Genomic DNA, 15,853 nt, shown 5'->3' on the forward strand with positions numbered 1-15,853 from the left:
TTTGGTTTAGCCTTGCCACTTTGCATTGTGGGAAATTAGGATTTGAAAAGTACGTACACCTTTCTCTGGGTTGTTTGGATCGGGCAGGTACACCAGGAGACTTCATTTTAGTTTAAGAGAGTTTTAATACACTCTACAGTTAAAGTATTACAAAAAAAGTACTGAAATGCATTTCAGGAAACAATTGAGGCACACTTCACCTGAGAAATTGGCCTGCTCAAGATTGTCTGACGCCACTTCCTGTTTTAAGATAATATAAGCTCTTCATGAACCTGCCTCCCTCCCAGAGGGGGATCTTCTCCTATTGGCTGACCACTTAGTCAATCTAAGGTTACATTGGCATCCACGCAGTCATATTACTTATCTTTCAAGGAAAAACTAGTTTTAACTGGATTTTGGTACAAGTTTCGAAAGTTACTTTTCTTTGTTCTCTGTCTACAGACGATTCGGCCCCTCCTTCCTGATCAGTGTTGTACGAAAACAAGTTTTTCAACTCTATGTATAAAATATGTGTGAACAGTTTATAACACACACAAAAATAGATATGATGTGAATAAAGTATAACATATAAAACTATGGAAAAAATTAATACAGAGTACAGAATAAAATGAACACACAGTGTATAAAATGTCCAGTGAACACACCCAGCCCGTCTACTCATCACTGACAACACACAAAAAAAACAGACGTAAATAAATGCGTCCCCCCCCCATGAGACCTTTCAAGGGTTAACTTCAGAAATAAAATTAAAACAAGACCAACATAAATTATGCATATGTATTTTTCTTTCAGAGTTAAGTCTGCTGCCAGGAAGCAGCAATGTGATCCCTGAAGTGTACCTGAAATGGTGTACAGAAATATAATTCTGTATAAATGTAGAAAAGTTATTTAAACGTCTTTGTGAAGAACGTTTGATTATTTTAGTTGTCTGTGCTTCTGTTTTCCTATTGGACCTAAGTGTGTCACGCGACCCGGACGTAGTCAGTTGGCTGTATTTTGTAAATATTTGTTTTATTCGAAAGCATTAGAACAGTTAAACGACACTACATGTAATTTTATACCATTACAGTTGAAAGAAAGGAGCTGTTGATGCACAAAATGTAACTTAGTTTCTGAACCGTGAGAGAGAATGTGTGTGTTTAGAATGAGGTGCTGTCCTGTGTGAGTTTTGTGTTATGCTACTTGGTCTTTTAGCTATGTTGGACTGTTAGAGAGTATTGACCAATTTTGCTGTGGAGATTTTTGGACAGCTGAAGGGATGGCTACTGGAAATCTGCCCAGAGCTGGGCTGAGGTTTACAATGCATTTCTAGGCTTCTGTAACGGAGGAGGAGTCAACATCCAGGTCATGGTTCATCAAGGAAGTCATCATTGGCCTTTTCAAACTGGGAGTACAAGACATCTTCTGCATACAATGGAACCAACAAGAAAAGGCTTTTGACACCAACTTCAGGAATGAGGAGACTTTCAAAAAAGTGGAGGGTATTTGCCAAGTGTCTGCTGGGCTAAGGCCTCTGTCCTTCAAAATTGTAAATATGGACAAGGCAGACTTCAGAGTTATCAACATTCATATGTTCAACCCTTTTGTGATGGATTTGGCCTTGGCAAATTTTCTGAATCAATATGGTGGTGTCAGCGGCACGGTACATAAATGGCCCAATGGATTTCTAGACTGGAAGGAGACAATACCAAGTTCTTCTGCACCAGGATTTAAGTATCCCGGGAGGCCTGAAGCACCCACTTGCAATTTTTAATGTGGGTGCAGACAGGGGATTGTGGAGTTTTTTTAAACCTATTGTTTAATAAATTTTGAGACTGAGAACTTGATAAAAATAAAAGAGTAATATTTATTGATTTCTTCTGCAGAAGGAGAGAACACATGGAATGGAAACACAGCCCAAGAATTCCTGTGTGTTCTCTAAAAAACATGAGCAATGCTGCTTCATTTATACATCTTCACATGTAACAGATCTTGCTTTGATACAACAGCCATTATCCAATTTTCAATCTTATCAGAGAAAAAACAGACAGTATGTTTGTAGTCGGTGACTGGTTTTGGAGCTGGGTTTGAGAAACGGAAGTTACAAAGCTTCACACACTTGATGCTGAAGGGATTCAGCTGATAAGCTTTAACAGAGTGTGATATAAAGTAAATGACTAATAAGTGTGATGATAAACTTGATGAACAAAATAAAATGTTTTTCATTTTCACAAAGTACTGATCCTTTCAGAGACTCCGAGCTAAAACTGCAAGTAAATACTTTAATTATCAACTTAAAGTAAACTATAAATTGAGTAACCATATCAAACTTTTATATTAACAACCCAGAAAATATCAACAATTCCTCCCTTTTGTTCCTTTCAGGAACAAACATAATAAAACAAAATATTTACATAATGGTTGTCTTCTTGTTGGTCAGGACAAAAACTGTAGAGTGGGTGGGTGGGTTACACTTATTGGAATCAGGATTGACATTGACAGATTGACAGAACACAGATGGTTTGAGAGGGGGTGAAGGAAGCAATTTATGTAAAAAGAGAAAAGCCATCTCTTAACAGAGGAGGAGGCCTCAGATTTCCACTTTCAAAAACCTATAATGCAACTTTAAAACAGATTCCCAGCAAGTTTTCACACCTGATGGGAACAGAGGGGCCTCGTCTGTGAATTAGAGGAACAAAAGACTCTTACTGTTAAGGTGTTTAGGTGTGAATTGCCAATCTACATGTGTGTCTTATGTGCGTGTGTCTTATCTCACTCAGCCTTATAACCTGAATCTCTCACTCTCTGCTCTTTGAATTGAGAAAGGTCCTCGGATGAGGAGCGAAACGTCTTCCGTTACAAATAAAGTCCAGTTGTTTTTGTATTGAACGCTTTTTGAATTCATCATGTCCTGGATGACTGAGAATCTTCACCAGCATACTGGATTGACATCGTTATGTAACAGGGCATAAGTTTCTGCCAGGCGTTCAGGAGTGAGGGCAGTTGAGATCAGATGTGTGGACAATGAGCGAATACAAGGTATACAACAGCAACCACAAGTTATTAGAATGGCTAAACAAACTCCTATGGAGATATTTGATAGCTTTGAAGAGCTGGTACATGACGTAACGCTTGTGAATATCCTTCAGAAGAGAGCCTTTCTTTATCACAGCGTGCAGGTCCGTATCTATGTATTCAAAGATGAGGTAAATGTCTATCATTTTGTGCTTGGATGATGTTGAGAAGCTTGACAATGTTGATGTGATCTCCAAACTCCTGGAGGACCATGATTTCGCTTTATGTTCGCTGGGCTTCTGTTTCTGAAAGCATTAAAGATTTTCTTCACGGCCACGATCTTCCCAGTCTGTCTGTCAACGGCTTTCCATACGATGCCGTAGGCCCAGTGCTAGGGTGGTTTTCCATGGATGTGATGGCAGGCCCATCTTGGTTCTTCTGAGAAAAGTCTATGATTCGGACTGGATCTAGTGAACGCTGCCTCAGTTGTCCACTGAGTGACTTTAGGCAATTGGTTTCATCGGTCATCCCTTTGGTCCTCCCTCTGATGGTGGATTGGTTCCTCTGAACAGCTTGCAGTGGGATGCGTGGATCCAGGTAGCTCGCTCAGCCACCTTAACAGCTGTGTGGGTCGTCAACAGCACCTGGAATGGACCTGTCCACTTGGGGTAGTTCCATCCTCCTGAAAGATTTAATCATAACAAAATCTCCTGGGGTTATGTCATGCAGTTGTTCTTGAGCTGGGCCTGGGAGCCCTCTTTGGACCTGAGGGATTTTAGTTGATTTGTTTGTTCAATGCAATAGGTAAGATCAGTGTTTCAGAAGAGGTGCAATACAGGGTCCGGAGGTGAACCATTCTCAGACGGAGTTGTTGATCCCTCTGGAGTCTGCAGCTTGAAAAGGTTTTTTTTTTTTTTTGGGGGGGGGGGGGGGGGGGGCATGGCATCTCAGCGTGGGTGTCATTTTCACCCAGGATATAAATGTATCATTTACTCCTAACGCGAGCACATGTACCCCCTGAGCTGCAGTCAGTAGATCCAACACCATCTGGTTTTGTAGCACCATCAGTTTCAGCGCTGCAATTTCTTCATTTTGTCCTTTGTCCACGATGAGGGAGAGGTTCACATAGGAGTGAAACCTGTAAGATAATGTTTCTACGTACAATGCAACCTTGGTCACTCCAACCCATGGAAAAAGGGAGTGGGCAGCGTGGTCCCAGGCGTTCCAATACCTGTGTTCGCGGGGTACATTAGATCCCAGGATGGGGTCATGTGGTGCAAAGTCCAACACTTCTCTTTTTGTTCTGGCCAAACGGTAGAGCAAGGTTGATGAGAGGGAGGGTTGGCTGTCACTGTGGTGGATGAGGATTGTGCCGTCCGATACCCAGCATAGTGATGTTGCCGGTCGCACTGTTGACAGTGAAGTACGTTCTGTTTCAAGAAGGGGTGTAGCACAGTGGATACCTTTGATCTGGTGGTATGCTAGTCCAGTAGGTGGGCGGCGTTGATCTGGTTTCTAGTTCAGGCTTCTGCAGAGTTGTGTTCTGGCATTCAACGATGTCTCGTCGTGGGCGACCCAAAGAGAGGTTGTTCTAGGTCATTTTGTAGCAATTCAGTCAAGTCACTTTTAGCTTGGTGGTATGTGATGGTCATGATACAACAGAGGGCCCATCCTGCTTGGGATGGTCCCATCCTGGCTAGGTAAGTGGACTCTTGTAGCCTATTCAAAGTGTAGGACTGAGGCAAGTTGCTACACTCAGCGTTGATTTCTTCACTGACCTTGTGATGACTCACCCTAGGCAATGAGTCCCCCTTACAGTCAGGCTTTTTCAAACACCTTGGTCGATTAAGAGTCCAGTACCTTTTTGCAGTTTGCAGTGACTTGGATGGATCAAACTGTTTTGTTCTGCTATCTTCACAGCATTTGGTGTGGTCGGTAGGATTTGGTGTGGTCCCACATTTTCTTTTTGATGACCTTAATGAAGACCCAAATCTGCTGGCTGGATTGTGATATTTTCTGTGGAGAGAGGAGATCAGGAGACAGTAAAATTGTTTTTTTCTTTTTCAGTGTTACTGGTCTGCCAGTAGAGGTCAGCAGTGTATTGCTTGTCTTTGTACACGTCTGCCAATTTTATGTGTACGTCTAAAATTTCAGTTGTCAATTTTTTTATATATATATGAAAATCCAATATTGTGCATCCCTAATACATATATATATTTATATATATATTTGACTAGTTTTGAAAATCAACATTGAAACAATAACCCACTGGATTTTTTTCAAGTCTCAGTATAACTTTGAATTTTTTTTATATTATTTTATTTTACAAAACCAGGTACACGTGTATTTTTTAAAATTAGGATCAACATTTTTTTGTTCGATTTTAGTTGAGTTTAGTTTTTGTGTTTACATGTCATTCCTGTGTAATTTGTTCAAGATTTTGTTGCAGGGAAAATTACCTAAAAAGTTACAACTTTAATAGCAATCCACAATGGTCAGTTAGTTTGTTTTATTTGTAAATTAGTTTATTTTTAAAATCAGCATAAAATAATCAAATTGTGTTTATTGAATAAATAAAAAAAAGAAGTTGACCTGAGAGCACCTTTTGTTTCCCAAAGTTGTATTTTATTTATTTATTTATTTTTTTTTTTTTTTATGGCTTTGAAATGTATTTTGTTTCCAAAAACGGATGAAGTGCTGCAGTTGTCATGCTGGGTCATTAGTTGGCGCTGTGGTTTTGTATCTTCGGTTAACACGCTTGCGTGTTGTCACGGCTTGCACTTCCTGTTTAGCTAACATTTAGCTAAACTCCGCTGGTAAAAAGTGACGGGGCGAAAACTGGATCCTGGCTGGATTTGTGGGGAAAAAAAGTCTACTTCTTGACCACATCCAGGACCGTTTTGTCAAAGAGAAAGTTCACATCGGTTGTTGAATGGACCAAAACAGAGTTTCTGTACGAGTTGTGTAGTCCAGGAGGGACGTTTTGAGAGGGGGAGATGCCGGGTGAGTTTATATAACTGGGAAACTTTAGTTTAGCTTGTACACTTTACTTTTTCCTGCACCCATTTTCATTCAATTTCCTGTTTTACTGTTTCACTTTAGATTCTCAGGCCCTTATCGGACTTACCTCGTTCGTAAATCTACTTCGGTTTTAAATTATTAAAACCTACTTTATCTCAGTCCCTAATCAGGAACATACCTCGATTCGCGTTCTACAAATCTACTTCGGTTTTAAATTATTAAAACCTACTTTATCTCAGTCCCTAATCAGGAACATACCTCGATTCGCGTTCTACAAATCTACTTCTGTTTTAAATTATTAAAACCTACTTTATCTCAGTCCCTAATCAGGAACGTACCTCGATTCGCGTTCTACAAATCTACCTCGGTTTTAAATGATTAAAACCTACTATATCTCAGTCCCTAATTAGGAACCTACCTCGGTTTTATTTTGAAAACCTACTATTTTTTTTTTTTTCAATTTACCTTAAGTAGTAGTTTGTCTCAGCCAAAAGTTCTCAGTCTGTTTCGAATTCTGTCGAGGTCAAATCCTCCCGATGGAAGACCAGAACGTCCCCTCGCTCTCAAAGACTAGCAGAGGTTTAGAGGAAGAATCCTGTGATTCTTGGTGATCAATCCTCGTCCTGGGTCCACCGAGCAGACAGACCAGCGAAGAATCCAGTTCGTGACGCCAAATTGTGGAGTTTTTTTAAACCTATTGTTTAATAAATTTTGAGACTGAGAACTTGATAAAAATAAAAGAGTAAGATTTATTGATTTCTTCTGCAGAAGGAGAGAACACATGGAATGGAAACGCAGCCCAAGAATTCCTGTGTGTTCTCTAAAAAACATGAGCAATACAGCTTCATTTATACATCTTCACATGTAACAGATCTTGCTTTGATACAACAGCCATTACCCCATTTGAAATCTTAGAGAAAAAACAGACAGTACGTTTGTGGTCCGTGACTGGTTTTGGAGCTGGGTTTGAGAAACGGAAGTTACAAAGCTTCACACACTTGATGCTGAAGGGATTCAGCTGATAAGCTTTAACAGTGTGTGATATAAAGTAAATGACTAATAAGTGTGATGATAAACTTGATGAACAAAATAAAATGTTTTTCATTTCCACAAAGTACTGATCCTTTCCGAGACTCAGAGCTAAAACTGCAGGCAAATACTTTAATTATCAACTTAAAGTAAACTATAAATTGAGTAACCATATCAAACTTTTATATTAACAACCAAGAAAATATCAACAGGATATCGGTTTTATGCACATCAGCCTCCATTTTGTAGGAGGTGCAAGCAATCTGGACATTCAGAAGCTGGGTGTTCTGCTTCCAGCTGTGTTCGCTGTGGCTCGGGTGACCACAATACCGCTGAATGTCCTACACCCAAGGCTTGCTACGGAAGTGGCAGCAAGGAACATTTGTACCTGATCTGTCTGGAACGCAGGCGATCCTTTGCAGAGGTTGCAAAAGGTGTGGAGGCTCGAGGAGAAGTGAGTGAGAAGTCTCGACAATCCAAGCTGACAGACATACAGAGTGGTGGCAAGCCCTTCTGAGGCCACAAATTCAGCGGAGGCCCAGGTGCAAGGATCTCCCAGTGGGTTAACAAATGTGCCAGAGGGGAAGGTGGGGGCTTGTAGGGGTTCCCAAGTTTTTGATGCAGAGCCCTCTACTATGCAAGGGGAAAGTGGCAGCAGGAATGGTGGGGGCAAACACAAAAAGCTAAAGGATCAGGTCATAGGGAGTGATTGTGGAGCCGGTGAAAGAGTCTGATGCTACAAGAGTTGAGGAGTTGACAGCTGATGATGGGATGGAGACGGGTGGGTTTGGGGTGGATCAAGCAGGCGGCGAAGAAGGTGATTTGAAGACACCTGAAGTGTGTACAGGTTTGGACCTCTCTTCCAGCTTGCTTTTGGTGGCACCTCCATCAGGTGGGGCTTTTGGGGGGTAGTGGGGTTGTCTAGGGTCTTTAAACACCGATCCATACTCCTGGGCAGATCAGATGGAGAGTCAGGATCTTTTTACTCAATGAAGGTTGTAATTTCTTTTGTTTTATATTAAATTGATCATTGTTTTTCAGTTGTGACTATAAATGTAAGGGGAATGAGGAATACATTTAAGAGAAGGGTTGTTTTTTAGTACATTGGGTCTTTTTCTGCCATAAGTTTAGTTCATGTATTTGTTTTGTATTATTTCTCACGTCATTAGGACATTTATTTTGAAAGGTTCTACGTAGGAACTAATATGCGGGATGTTGGTTCCGCTGGGGCACAAAAGGAAATGCACCCTCAGATGAAGCGTGAGCAGTACAACAAATGGCAGTGGAAAAGGCCATTTTGAGTTGAGGAGTTGAATGACTGCTTAAAAGTTGTCCTAATGACTATTTCTACCTCTAAATAAGGGTCAACCAGCGAGGTATGTTTTACATGTTATATATATTGTTTAGGTTTATTTTATTCATTGCATTATCTTAATGACGTTTATGTTGTATTTTAGTTCGACGGTGGCGCTGTAACAATGCAACTGTAAATTTCTACGTTCCATATTAAAGCCAACTTCACACCATCAGTAAAAGAACACTTTAATGTTGTTAAGAAGAGGTGGAAACAAAAGGGTCATTAAATGCATCATTTTGTTTGCTTCAAGAAGTTCATGTACGAGATGAGCAGGATGTAAAAATGTTTTCAGGTGAATGGACCAAAAGGGTTTCTTTTGGGGGGGGGGGGGGGGGGGGGGGTGCATTCCTCTGGAGTTGGGGTTTTATTTGGACTAAAGGGTGTTGTAATCCAGAATGTTTCCTCTGTGGTTCAGGGAAGGGTGTTTGGAGTTGATTTTACATGGGGAGACAACAAATTCAGTATTATTGTAGTATACAGGCCACAGTCTGTAGGTGGGCGGAAGGAAGCTTTTAGTTTGTTGGATCCTCATTTAGTTACTGATAGGCAGATTATAGTGGGGGAGATTTTAATGTGGATTTAGGTGAAGGGGTGTCTGATCTTTTTCCTTCCCAACTCTTAACTGGGTATGGTTTGGTGGATGGGGCGGTAGGGGTCAGACCAAGTATGGTGGGCCCAACATGGAGGAATACACAAGGGGTGGCAAGGAGGCTCGATTACATTTTCTTTTCAAGAGCCTTTTCTTTATTATCTGGTAAATTTTTGTCTTTTTTCTTTTCAGATCATGATGGGGTGTTTTTCAAAGTACAGGTCCTTCTCAAAAAATTAGCATATTGTGATAAAGGTCATTATTTTCCATAATGTAATGATAAAAATGAAACTTTCATACATTTCAGATTCATTGCACACCAACTGAAATATTTCAGGTCTTTAATTGTTTTAATACTGATGATTATGGCATACAACTCATGAAAACCCAAAATGCCTGTCCCAAAAAATTAGCATATTTCATCCCACCAATGAAAGACAAGTGTTTTTAATACAAAAAACGCCAACCTTTAAATAATCATGTTCAGTTATGCACTCAATACTTGGTCGGGAATCCTTTTGCATGAATGACTGCTTCAATGCGGCGTGGCATGAAGGCAATTAGCCTGTGGCACTGCTGAGGTGTTATGGAGGCCCAGGATGCTTCGATAGCGACCTTAAGCTCATCCAGAGTGTTGGGTCTTGCGTCTCTCAACTTTCTCTTCACAATATCCCACAGGTTCTCTATGGGGTTCAGGTCAGGAGAGTTGGCAGGCCAATTGAGCACAGTAATACCATGGTCAGTAAACCATTTACCAGTGGTTTTGGCACTGTGAGCAGGTGCCAGGTCGTGCTGAAAAATGAAATCTTCATCTCCATAAAGCTTTTCAGCAGATGGAAGCATGAAGTGCTCCAAAATCTCCTGATAGCTAGCTGCATTGACACTGCCTTTGATAAAACACAGTGGACCAACACCAGCAGCTGACATGACACCCCAGTGACTGTGGAAACTTGACACTGGACCTCAGGCAATGTGAATTGTGTGTCTTCTCTCTTCCTCCAGACTTTGGGACCTTGATTTCCAAAGGAAATGCAAAATTTACTGTAATCAGAGAACATAACTTTGGACCACTCAGCAGCAGTCCCTGGCGCGATGCTTCTGACGCAGTCTCTTGTTCAAGAGTGGCTTGACCTGGGGAATGCGGCACCTGTAGCCCATTTCCTGCACACGCCTGTGCACAGTGGCTCTGGATGTTTCTACTCCAGACTCAGTCCACTGCTTCCGCAGGTCCCCCAAGGTCTGGAATCGGCCCTTCTCCACAATCCTCCTCAGGGTCCGGTCACCTCTTCTCGTTGTGCAGCGTTTTCTGCCACACTTTTCCCTTCCCACAGACTTCCCACTGAGGTGCCTTGATACAGCACTCTGGGAACAGCCTATTCGTTCAGCAATTTCTTTCTGTGTCTTACCCTCTTGCTTGAGGGTGTCAATGATGGCCTTCTGGACAGCAGTCAGGTCGGCAGTCTTACCCATGATTGTGGTTTTGAGTAATGAACAAGGCTGGGAGTTTTTAAAAGCCTCAGGAATCTTTTGCAGGTGTTTAGAGTTACGTCGTTGATTCAGATGGTTAGGTTAATAGCTTGTTTAGACAACCTTTTCATGATATGCTAATTTTTTGGGACAGGCATTTTGGGTTTTCATGAGCTGTATGCCATAATCATCAGTATTAAAACAATTAAAGACCTGAAATATTTCAGTTGGTGTGCAATGAATCTGAAATATATGAAAGTTTCATTTTTATCATTACATTATGGAAAATAATGACCTTTATCACTATATGCTAATTTTTTTAGAAGGACCTGTAAGGGTAGCAACCTTTTTTCCTTCAGTTTTTTTCTCTTTACCAACGTTAACGCTTTTCTGAATAAAGCTGCTCTGTGGCAGCTACTACCTTTTCTTTTTGTTATTACTTTAAAAACCTCATTCATACTCGGAGGTGGACTCCATTCTCATTTCCCTCTCATCCGCCCTCCAGGGTTGGGCGTTCACAGTTCCCTGCTCAGTTTATTTAGTCTTTTCATTCATTCATTCATACGCACGCACGCACGCACGCACGCACGCACGCACGCACGCACGGAGTCCTATACTCCGATTAAAACCTCTTTCTTTCAAAAGTCCAAGATAATTTAATGAGGTCCCAGACCTCGTAATCAATTCTCAAACTTAAGAGTGTCCCACTTCGAGTGTTTGATCAACTCAGCTAGCAGAACCTTCTGCCTGTCCCACCTCCTGTCGAAGAGTGGGTGGAGAGCTACATGGAGACTTCTGGGGCTTAACCCCGTTTCTTACCTTTATTTTATCCTTAGCGTCTAAACCTTTTATTGCGGTCTCCTTTATCAATTTTAGCAGACAGTTCTCCTCTGACATCAAGAGGTTTTAAATTAAAATTTTAACGGTCAAATATGCAGATTTCGGGTCTTGAGACCAAACGGGTTCTGCTCACCTGTGGCGCACCTTTCCTCTCGATGCCAGAGTTGATCAGTCTGATGGATCCAATTTGTACCTTCGATCCCCGAGATGAGCCCCCATTCTGTTGAAAAGTACAAACACCTTTCTCCAGGTTGTTTGGATCGGGCAGGTACACCAGGAGACTTCACCTTAGTTTAAGAGAGTTTTAATACACACCACAGTTAAAGTATTACAAAAACAAAGTACTGAAATGCATTTCAGAAGACAATGGAGGCGTACTTCACCTGAGAAGTTCCTCTGCTCAAGATTGTCTGACGCTACTTCCGGTTTTAGGATAATATAAGCTTTTCATGAACCCGCCTCCCTCCCAGAGAGGGGATCTTCTCCTACTGGCTGACCACCTAGTCAATCTAAGGTTACTTTGGCATCCACGCAGTCATATTACTTATCTTTCAAGGAAAAACTAGTTTTAACTGGATTTTGGTACCAGTCTCGAAAGTTACTTTTCTTTGTTCTATGTCTACAGACGATTCGGCCCCTCCTTCCTGCTCAGTGTTGTACGAAAACAAGTTTTTCAACTCTATGTATAAAATATGTGTGAACAGTTTATAACACACAAAAATAGATATGATGTGAATAAAGTATAACATATAAAACTATGGAAAAAATGAACACAGAGTACAGGATAAAGTGAACACAGTGTATAAAATGTCCAGTGAACACACCCAGCCTGTCTATTCATCACTGACAACACACAAAAAAAACAGACGTAAATAAATGCGTCCCACCCCCCCATGAGACCTTTCAAGGGTTAACTTCAGAAATAAAATTAAAACAAGACCAACATAAATTATACATATTTATTTTTCTTTTAGAGTTAAGTCTGCTGCCAGGAAGCAGCAATGTGATCCCTGAAGTGTACCTGAAATGGTGTTTATATTTCTGTATAAATGTAGAAAAGTTATTTAAACGTCTGTGAAGAACATTTGATTATTTTAGTTGTCTGTGCTTCTGTTTTCCTATTGGACCAAAGTGTGTCACGTGACCCGGACGTAGTCAGGTGGCTGTATTTTGTAAATATTTGTTTTATTGGAAAGCATTAGAACAGTTAAACGACACGTGATTTTACATCGTTACAGCTGAAAGAAATAAGTTGGTGAGGCACAAAATGTAATGTTTAGTTTCTGAACTGTGAGTGAGAATGTGTGTGTTTAGAATGAGGTGCTGTCCTGTGTGAGTTTTGTGTCATCGCTTCTCGGCCTTTTGGCTATGTTGGACTGTTTGGGAGTATTGACCAATTTTGCTGCAGAGATTTTTGGACAGCTGAAGGGATGGCTACTGGAAATCTGCCCAGAGCTGGGCTGAGTTTTACACTGCGTTTCCAGGCTGCTGCAACGGAGGAGGAGTCAACATCCAGGTCATGGTTCATCAAGGAAGTCATCATCGGCCTTTTCAAACTGGGAGTACAAGACGTCTTCTGCATACAATGGAACCAACAAGAAAAGGCTTTTGACACCAACTTCAGGAATGAGGAGACTTTCAAAAAAGTGGAGGGTATTTGCCAAGTGTCTGCTGGGCTAAGGCCTCTGTCCTTCAAAATTGTGAATTTGGACAAGGCAGACTTCAGAGTTATCAACATTCATATGTTCAAACCTTTTTGTGCGGATTTGGCCTTGGCAAATTTTCTGAGTCAATATGGAGAGGTGGTGTCAGCGGCACGGTACGTAAATGACCCAATGGGTTTCTAGACTGGAAGGAGACAATACCAAGTTCTTCTGCAACAGGATTTAAGTATCTCGGGAGGCCTGAAGCACCCACTTGCAATTTTTAATGTGGGTGCAGACAGGGGATATCTGTTTTATGCACATCAGACTCCATTTTGTAGGAGGTGCAAGCAATCTGGACATTCAGAGGCTGGGTGTTCCGCTTCCAGCTGTGTTTGCTGTGGCTCGGGTGACCACAATACCGTTGAATGTCCTACACCCAAGGCTTGCTACGGATGTGGCAGCAAGGAACATTTGTAAATGATCTGTCCGGAACGCAGGCGATCCTTTGCAGAGGTTGCAAAAGGTGTGGAGGCTCGAGGAGAAGTGAGTGAGAAGTCTCGACAATCCAAGCTGACAAAGACATACAGAGTGGTGGCAAGCCTTTCTGAGGCCACAAATTCAGGGTGGCAACTCCAGGTTTTGGGCCTGGGAGGTGGCACCTGAATATTAAGGTGCTAGGGGAGGAAAAATTTGTTTCTTGTTTTATATCCTGGTTTGGCGGGGTGGTTGCCCTTAGGCCTATGCGTTCTGGGGTATTGGAATGGTGGGAGGTTTTCAATGAGCAGGTGAAGGTATTATGTCAGACTTACACCATGAGAAACGCAAAACAGGAAATACAGAGGGTTAAAAGGTTGCAGCAGTGCCTTGACAGATAATACGCTCGAGAGAATAGAGGAGGGGTTCTTGACAGGAATGTTTGAAAAGTGAGATTAGAAGATTTTATGAGGCCAGGGCTCGAGTATTTCTCCCGCTCAAGAAGACTCTTTGTTTAGATGTCGATCTTTCCCATGATGCTTGTGGGGCACAGCCCCTCATTCCTTAAACCCGTTTCTCTGTTGTAGTTAATTTAGTTTTGGAGGGAACTTTGAATCCCTCACATGCAAGCTTGCCTGATGAAGGTTTATAAAACCGAAACGTTGCCCGGCTTGCATAATTCCTTGTAAATAGTTTGTACATATTTGTTATTAAATCTTTTTTGAATTTTTTTTTATTTTAAATCGCATCATCTCCTTCTTTATGGACTATTTTGTGCCTCCTGGTTGGATTTGAATCCTGACAGAGACCCACAGGTATTCTGACCTGTCCACCATGCCTTGGCTTCCGGTCCAGGAAGAGGATGGTTGGACCAGGGTCTCTCACCGAAGATGGGGGCGCAGACACAGAGGGCCCAACGGAGAAGATGAGTTGGGCCTACGACGTGGGGATGACGGTCCCTCGTATGCTTCGGCCACCAGGTGGGGCCGAACGACTGACCAGGTGGACCCCACCGGGCATGCACATTACCAGCCTGGCGACATGCACTACAAGCGTGAGTGTGAACTTAGGGAACCGGAAAGGCGACCCTCTCGATCACGTCGGCATGATCGCCACCGCTCTGGCCTCACGGATGTGCGACGCAGGGCCCGCGCACCACATGTCCACGAGCTGGACAACGCTGCCTGTGGGCCGCCCGAACCAAACCAGGAAGACCTCTCCTTCAGCACCAGAGTCTGAGTGCTTAATAAACTTATTAAAGGCCTTCATCATTTGGAAAACGTCACATGAGGTGAGCCGCCCGCACTTAAAAGACTAAAGTTTCATTTAGTGTCTGTGATCAAGCCTGCGATTCCCTGTGACGTCACGTTAACCCTAATCGAGGGGAACGCTTATAACTGGGCTTACACCACGCAGCTGATTTTAGAAAACATTACAAAGCTCTTTTGGTGCAAGTGAGAGCTGACTTGGCGGAATATCAGCTTTCTGAAATGGAGGCCCCTTTTGAGATTGCTGCAAAATGGGCCCGACAGAATCTGGGGAGACGGCTGAAGCAGTCTACGTTGGACAACGCCCATCGCGTCATGAGGGATGCCATCTTTGACGCGTCGTTCCCACCCATCCAACCACCCCCTCCTCCACCGCCCCTCATCGTGTTGGATCCACCTGCTCAACGTCCACCGCCGGCCGCAGCTTCGACTCCGCCCACGGTGGATGATGTCACCCCGCCTCTGCCTCCACCCTCGACGCAGATCCTGCCCCCCACACCACTGACCGCCGCTCCCCTGCCCCAACGGGTTCCTGACTCCTCCAGAACCCGACAGGAGGGCTCCCACAGGGGGGTAAGTGGTGCCCCTGCCCACAACGTAATCGTTCATTCTGCTGTTATTCACCAGAAGTCCGTGACCACGGCTGACACGGCCACTATGACGGATGTGGGGCAGGGTTTGTTGCATGAAACTATTAAAACTTCTCCTTCCACGGCTGATAATGTGGCCCCCCAATGTGGTGATGCTGACCTTTTTCAGTTCCCTTCTGAGGACTTTACTGGGGAGCAAACAGAGTTGGACAGAGCACCGAGCAGGGCCAGTGATGAACTTTCTGATATAACTGTTTTAAATAACCTCCTTGCAGCTTATGTGGAGGACAGGTCCGTGCTGGGGTCTCGGTGGATCATGTTGAACCACTGCATCAAGTTGATCCTTCCCCCCCTGCCTCCCCGTTTCCTGAGATCTGCTACTCAACAACCTTCCAACCATCACCCCGCTGGTGTGCTGCCTTCGGTTGCGACTGGGGGGTCAGCAGTTCCTCCTGACGCCAGTCTGGGGTCTGCTCAGATCTCTACCAGATGTAAGCGAGCAAAATAATTACCCCCACAAGTCTTCGTTTTAACTATGGGGAGAGTAATGTCTTGAATTTGTCAAAATCTGTGTCTTT

This window comes from Nematolebias whitei, chromosome 6 (assembly GCF_014905685.2).
Source record: "Nematolebias whitei isolate Nwh7 chromosome 6, NemWhi1, whole genome shotgun sequence".
Classification (NCBI taxonomy): Eukaryota; Metazoa; Chordata; class Actinopteri; order Cyprinodontiformes; family Rivulidae; genus Nematolebias; species Nematolebias whitei.